Here is a 6,346-nt window from a genome sequence, read left to right as displayed (position 1 = left end):
AAGGGAAGGAGAACGAAGAAGGAGCAAGATAAGGAGAAGGAGGAAGAGGAGAAAGAAAGAACAGGAACAGGTTCCTCTGTTTGTTATGATTGTTATTGTTGTTTGGATTTTTTTAAGAATTATTTTATTTTACTTATTTATTATTATTATTATTATTATTATTATTATTGAAGTTGACCAGAACAGACAGAGAGAGAGAGAGAGAAAGAAAGTGAGAAAGCAAGCTGCCAGGTCTGGGACTCAAACTATGATCAGCCATATGAGAGTCCAGTCTTCTTAACCACCATGCCACCTGCCAGCCCCATGTTTTGGATTTTTTATAGCACATATGGCTACTTTTATTGTGGTCAATCAGTACCACGAACTCTCAAGGAGTAAAAACTAAATTTCTTGTACAATTAGAAACCACTTCTTCCCAAAAAGTATATATTTGTTCTGGTGTCAGAGGCAACCAGAAAGGAACCAGGGTTATCGACCAAGTCAGGGATCTAACGGCGCTGAGCTGGGTGTGAATTCTGTGTCCTTCTTAGAGTTTATTCAGCATATACTATTGCATTACCAAGTTCAAGGACAGGAAGACAGGGGCTATATTTGGAAGAGTAAAAGCCATCAAATTGATGATGAGAGCTGAGTACAACCGGAAAACAAAAGTAGTAGGCTCCGATTCTACTTTTATAATCCTGATAACATGACTCACAACTTGGTGCATTTTCCAAATAGTTCATCTTTTAATTCATTGATTGTTTTTAAGGGCTTAATTATATGGAACCCATCTTCTAAGGTAGAAATCGCTCTAATGGATTAATACCTTTGGTCTTTTCTCTTAGTTATACAGCATGAAAAACCAGAAAACTAAGCACTATTAATATGTATGTTCCCCAGATCGGTGATGTGTATGATATTTGAACACGAGTGTGTAGGTTTAAAATAATACATATGCTCTTCATTTCATACATGGCTCTGCAAAATTAGCCAGTCAGCACACTTTGTTAGAAAGCATAACATGAAACAGGAAGACCTTGGGGACCTGAGGCAGAAGTAGAAACAGATCCTGCCCTTTATATTCAAAGTGAAAATATTTTATTTATGCCAACAAAGCATTATTTGTAAGACGGTTTCAAAGCTGTCACTTTTGAGATAAATTTCACATCTTTCCTAACCTTGCCTGTCGCCCTGGAGGTGGGATCATTGCAGAATAAACGTGCAGAAGCATTCTACACACGCGGAACCCCTCTGAAACGAGTTGTGGAAGACTGTGTCCCCTGGATCCTCCTTGATGGATATTCATTTCCTTCACCCACTCTCGCGCCTCGATACCCTCTTTATTTTGAGATTTTCACAGGTAATGAGTGTCAAAAGAAGAAAGACTGACTATCGAAGAAGGTGGCTGAAAAGGCTCCTGGCAAGACAAGAGAGGGGAAAAGAGAAATGCTGTCTAGCGTCTGAGCAGGAGGTCTCCTTCCCTGGCTAGCGCTCTCATTGACGCGTGTTGGTGCTCTGCACAGCTGCACAGCTGCACGGCTGCTCATTTCCATCCCTGTGAATGACCGGCTCGTTGCAGGCAGGTTGACTGCCTTGCAGCCCCCAGCCCTCTAAGACTCAGACAGGACCAAATCAGAGGCGAGTATCAGATACTGTCTGCCCATCCTGGCTCACCGGGGCAGGCTCATCTTCCCTGTTTCTCCCCCAAAGACTGGTTCCATTGTGGCAGAGCACAGAGGCTGCCCAGGGCCTCCCAACCCTGCAAGCCCACTGTGTTTCTTCCTGCAGGACTGGGTTTGCATAGCAACCTGGGATTACAACTCTGGTTTATAGTAATGACTGCTGGAGAGGGTAACTCTGGACACCTGAGGGGTGTGAGGTTTGGGACATGCAGGTGTATTGGCAGCAGGGGGTTGTGGTTGCAGATGCTCAAGTGTGTGTGTTTTGTGGTTTTGCCCATGTTTTGTGTATTGGAACCCAAAAGCAAAGGAACACAGATGGTCACTTTGAGGTTCATTTGGTGTTGCGGTTGGTCGTTTATTTTTGTTGTTATTTTTTCTAAACTCTCTAGGCAGGATGATTTCAATAGTAGAGGGTTCATCTGTTCTTTAAGTTTCTTTTCTTTTCACTGTGGTTTTCTCAAGTTTCATGAAAATGGGTTGCTTTTGTAACCAAAAAAATAAAGGAGAGATTTTAGAATGGCTTTTAGTAGATCTGATGTCTGTCTTAATGAGTCACTGCTATAAAAGGAGATGCGGAAACAGGGAGACATTTCTTCTTCTCCATTCGCCAACTTCCAATTGTGTATAAAGTCCCCTGCCGTACACGCACTGTGGCATGTTGTGTATATACACAGATCTTTGGGGAAAGGTCAAACTCAGCCCTATAGTATTACCCTCTTTTGCCCCCAAACATTCCTTCATTCCTTGAAAGAATATGAAGCCCTACTTCCGTGCTCTGAGCATCCCGAGTGTCTGATGTCACTTCCAACACATCCTGTGGGCTGCAAATTCCAAAGAAAAGCAGCAGCAAGCTCAATATTACATTGGTTTTGTTACCTGGAAGCTTCCTGACCGTGACAAGTACAGTTTTTTCTGGCATTAAAACACACACACACACACACACACACACACACACACACAAAGTAGTCTCTCCTTCCACCCCTTCAATCTGCAGACTTCAGATGAAATTGGTATACTACTTACACGTCACCCAAAAAATGCTATACAAAGAATTCATCTAAATGTGGCCCTTTCAGTTTAATGCCGTCCACATCTTTTTAAATCACGTAGAAAAACTCAACAAGACAATTAACCTCTGCTGTCCTGACATTTTTCAGTTATCTAGCTGAAGCCTGGGACTATAGTCATAGAGTGTGTATGGTTTTTAAAGGGTTAAGGCCGAAAATGTCTGCAGAAAATCAGCTTAACTATGTTGTACAACAAAACACGTTATTGCGGGCATTGGAGTTAGGCTATGATAATGAATTTCAGACTCAAATATTTTCTTTGATTGTCACAAAAATATGTGAGGAGCCAAGGGTTTGCTTTCACTGTTCAGCGCGGAGCTGGGTGCGTTTCATTACCAGAGGCTAATTGTATGAAACCCATTTTCACATTCAGAAACCATGATATGGTAAAGGGAGGGGGAGGCCACTGGGAATCCAGACACCCCATGTGGATGATTATTTAAAAGAGGAAGGATTAGTGGTGGCCATTGGTATTTAAATACTTTTGGAAGGGTGTCTCAGTGATTGATATTGGTCCCCATAAATCAGCCATCTGAGGTTAAAGCGTTTGTGTGTAAGTACCTCCATAGCTCCCCGGGCGGATAGGGAAATTTCATTGGCAGTCCATAAGAGTTCGCGATTAGATCATTAAGCAAGTCAATAATGTTGAACAATCAAACTGGAAGGAAATATGCTATTAATCTGCTTCTTCCAGAGTGTTTATTTATTGCCATCACTCATCACTTAGAGGCCTAAGAGGTTACTTCTATATTTTTCCTAAATTGGGCTGAGATGCTATGCCTTGGTTAAAAACCACGCAGGGCGTGAATGAGACAAACCTAAGAGAAAGATGGGCATATTGCCTGATAAAGGATTACAGTGGAAGTGAAAGGCTGACCTGCAGTCGGGAAATGTTAATCATTTTTACACCAAAGTGAGTGTAACGTTTCTATAGGGAAATTACTTCAATCTGGTCAGTGCAAGGAGCAGTTTGTATAATCGGATTGCAAATAAGGTTTGATCACATTCCAGCTTAATCTACTCTCTGAGCACCATTCACGGCACTAAATCAAACCCAGGGAAGCTGCCGGCGCGGTTTTACAGTCATTACCCCCAAGGGGCAGGGACTTGGTAATAAACAGCAAATAAATTGAAGCACTGACTTGCCTGCTACAGGGCATTTCTAATTATCCTCTAGTTTAGCTGGAAATTGTCATGCTCTCATCACAGCCTATTTTAACTGCTGCTGAATAAGAGTGATACTTTTAGGCTGAATTAATTGAGAATATGGGGAAATGCAGATTGTACTGCCGGCTCTCCTTTTCCCTACCCTTTTCCTTTCTTCTCCTCCATCCTCCCCGCCCTCCACCACCTTACGGGAGGCATTTAAGAAGACCTGAGCAAACTATTTAGTCTGTGTTCATCTGTCTCCCTCCACTTCCTACAGAATCAGAAATGTAAAGTTACAACTGCATGCCTCATTTATTTCAATTAGGACCCAAAGAACCACCAAAATGGACAGCGTTCATAAAGATAACTTGCAAATCCTCCCAAATGGGACAGTAAAGTAACGATCGCTTGTTCCCTCCCAGAGCTCATGGCCAAGTAGAGTTACCAATCTGTGGCATCAAACGATAGAAACTAATCGAGTCAAAGTAACGTGGTCAGCGGGAGCCAGCAGTGGCCTTCATCCACCGTCACTACCGACTCTCAAATCCTAGAAGAACGAATCAAAATGGTGCGATCCTAGGACTCCTACCAAGATGAACAAGGTCGTGACTGAGGGTTTCTGTGGTTTTGTTTTTATTTTTAACATTTGTTGAGAGAGACGTGAAGGCACATGAGCTTGCCAGAGAAACAGAGAGACAGAAAGAGAGAAATCACTTCCTGAGAGGGACAGCCACGCCACAATCCTTACTCCTACATTCTCCTCTCAAGATTTTGGGCACACACGCCGTGTGAGTACTAAGCTGCCAGATTTGGGACTCATACCGAAGTAGACTACATGGGAGTCCAGTGACGTAACCATTAGACACCTGCTAGTCTCTGTTTTTTTGTTGCTGTTGTTTTGTTTTAGTATAAGTTTATTTGCTTATTTACTTAATGAGCAATGAGCATGAGATGGTGTACACCTCTAATAAGGTCTTCATGCCACAGTACAGCCCCAGTCTCAGCCAATACAGGTCACAGGCATGTGGTGTTTAGGAAAGACCTCAGGACTCGAACCCAGGACCTGTACACATGAGTCCATCATCACAGAGCACTGAGTTAGCTCTGTGCCACCAGCTGGTCCATCACTGGGTTTTGAGCTCCTTAAGAAATTCTTGCTTAGATGAGAACCAGCAGTTAGCGTAATGGCTATGTCACTGGACTCCCACGTAGTTGACCGCGGTGCACATCCTGGACCCGGTGGCTTAGAACCCACCCCAGGCGCGTGTGCGTACGTGCCCAGGATCCCAAGAGGAGAATGGAGGAGAAGGGATTGCGGCGTGACCATCCCCCTTGGGGGGTGATTTCTCGCTTTCTGTCTCTGTCTGTCGGGCATGTGCATGCGGCCTATAACAAAAACCTCTCCAAAAAATAATAATAATAATAATAAAGGAAAAAAAAAAGAAATTCTTGCTTAAGCAAATTTCATCAGAAGGTGAGCACTCATATCCAACAATTACCTGAAATGAAAATGAGATACTGAAATCATCCTTTATGCAAAATAATTAGAAGGATAGAGATATTTGGGAATAATTATTTTTCCTTAAAGCTTAAAGGCAGTGACTCCATGGTAAATGTTCACGGTAGTGAGAGTGTTTGGGATCCAGGTAGCAGGAGACTCAGTAGTACAGAGACAGTTCTCCTAACTGAGAGATGGCTTAGTTATCTTATCTCACTTAGATCTTGAAGTGAGTTAATGGAGAGGATAAGACTGCTCTAAGAGAGCAGAAGACTCAAAGCTACCATGGTCTGCCTCCAGCTTCTGCTCTCCCATCAACCTTGGCCTGCCTTCCAACCTTAGAAGTGCAGTGTCTAAGGGCTGGCTTGGTTGCACAGCAGTAATGCACGCACACAGTGCCTGATCCTTATGGAAGATCCTGGTCTGTTTCCTCTGTCAGCCTGTGTGCCCACAATCCTGGCTGACTGGAGAGGCTGGGGAGAGATTTGTGGAGTTGAGACCCTGTTGAGGGTGCTTCTTTCTCTCTCGCTCTCTTAACTCTCCTCCATCTCTCATTCTAATGAAAGAAAAAAAAACTTAAAAAAGAGAGAAGTTTTTGAGAAAATTCTTTCTTTTTTTAGAGATTTTTTTGCTATAGGGCATGTGTGCTCACTGGAGAGACACAGAGTGAGAAATCATCCTCCCAGGGCCATGTTGCAATCTCTTCTCCTCCATTCTTCTCTTGGGATTTTGGGCAAGCACACACACACACCCAGTGTGAGTTATAAGCCACCAGATCCGGCACTTGAACCAACTATGTGGGAGTCCAGCAACATAACATAACCATTTTGCCATCTGCTGGTCACAGGAGATTTGTTTTTCTATCTTGGGAATTTTAGGATCAAAGATTAGTAATACTCAGAGTTTGTGAAGCTCTGGGACTGCACTCCATCTCAGGTGGCCCTGTATTCTACTGGAGCCTGCCCTTC

This window comes from Tupaia chinensis, unplaced genomic scaffold, assembly GCF_000334495.1.
Source record: "Tupaia chinensis unplaced genomic scaffold, TupChi_1.0 Scaffold000503_1, whole genome shotgun sequence".
In the NCBI taxonomy this organism is placed as follows: domain Eukaryota; kingdom Metazoa; phylum Chordata; class Mammalia; order Scandentia; family Tupaiidae; genus Tupaia; species Tupaia belangeri.
This window is presented reverse-complemented; position numbering follows the sequence as displayed.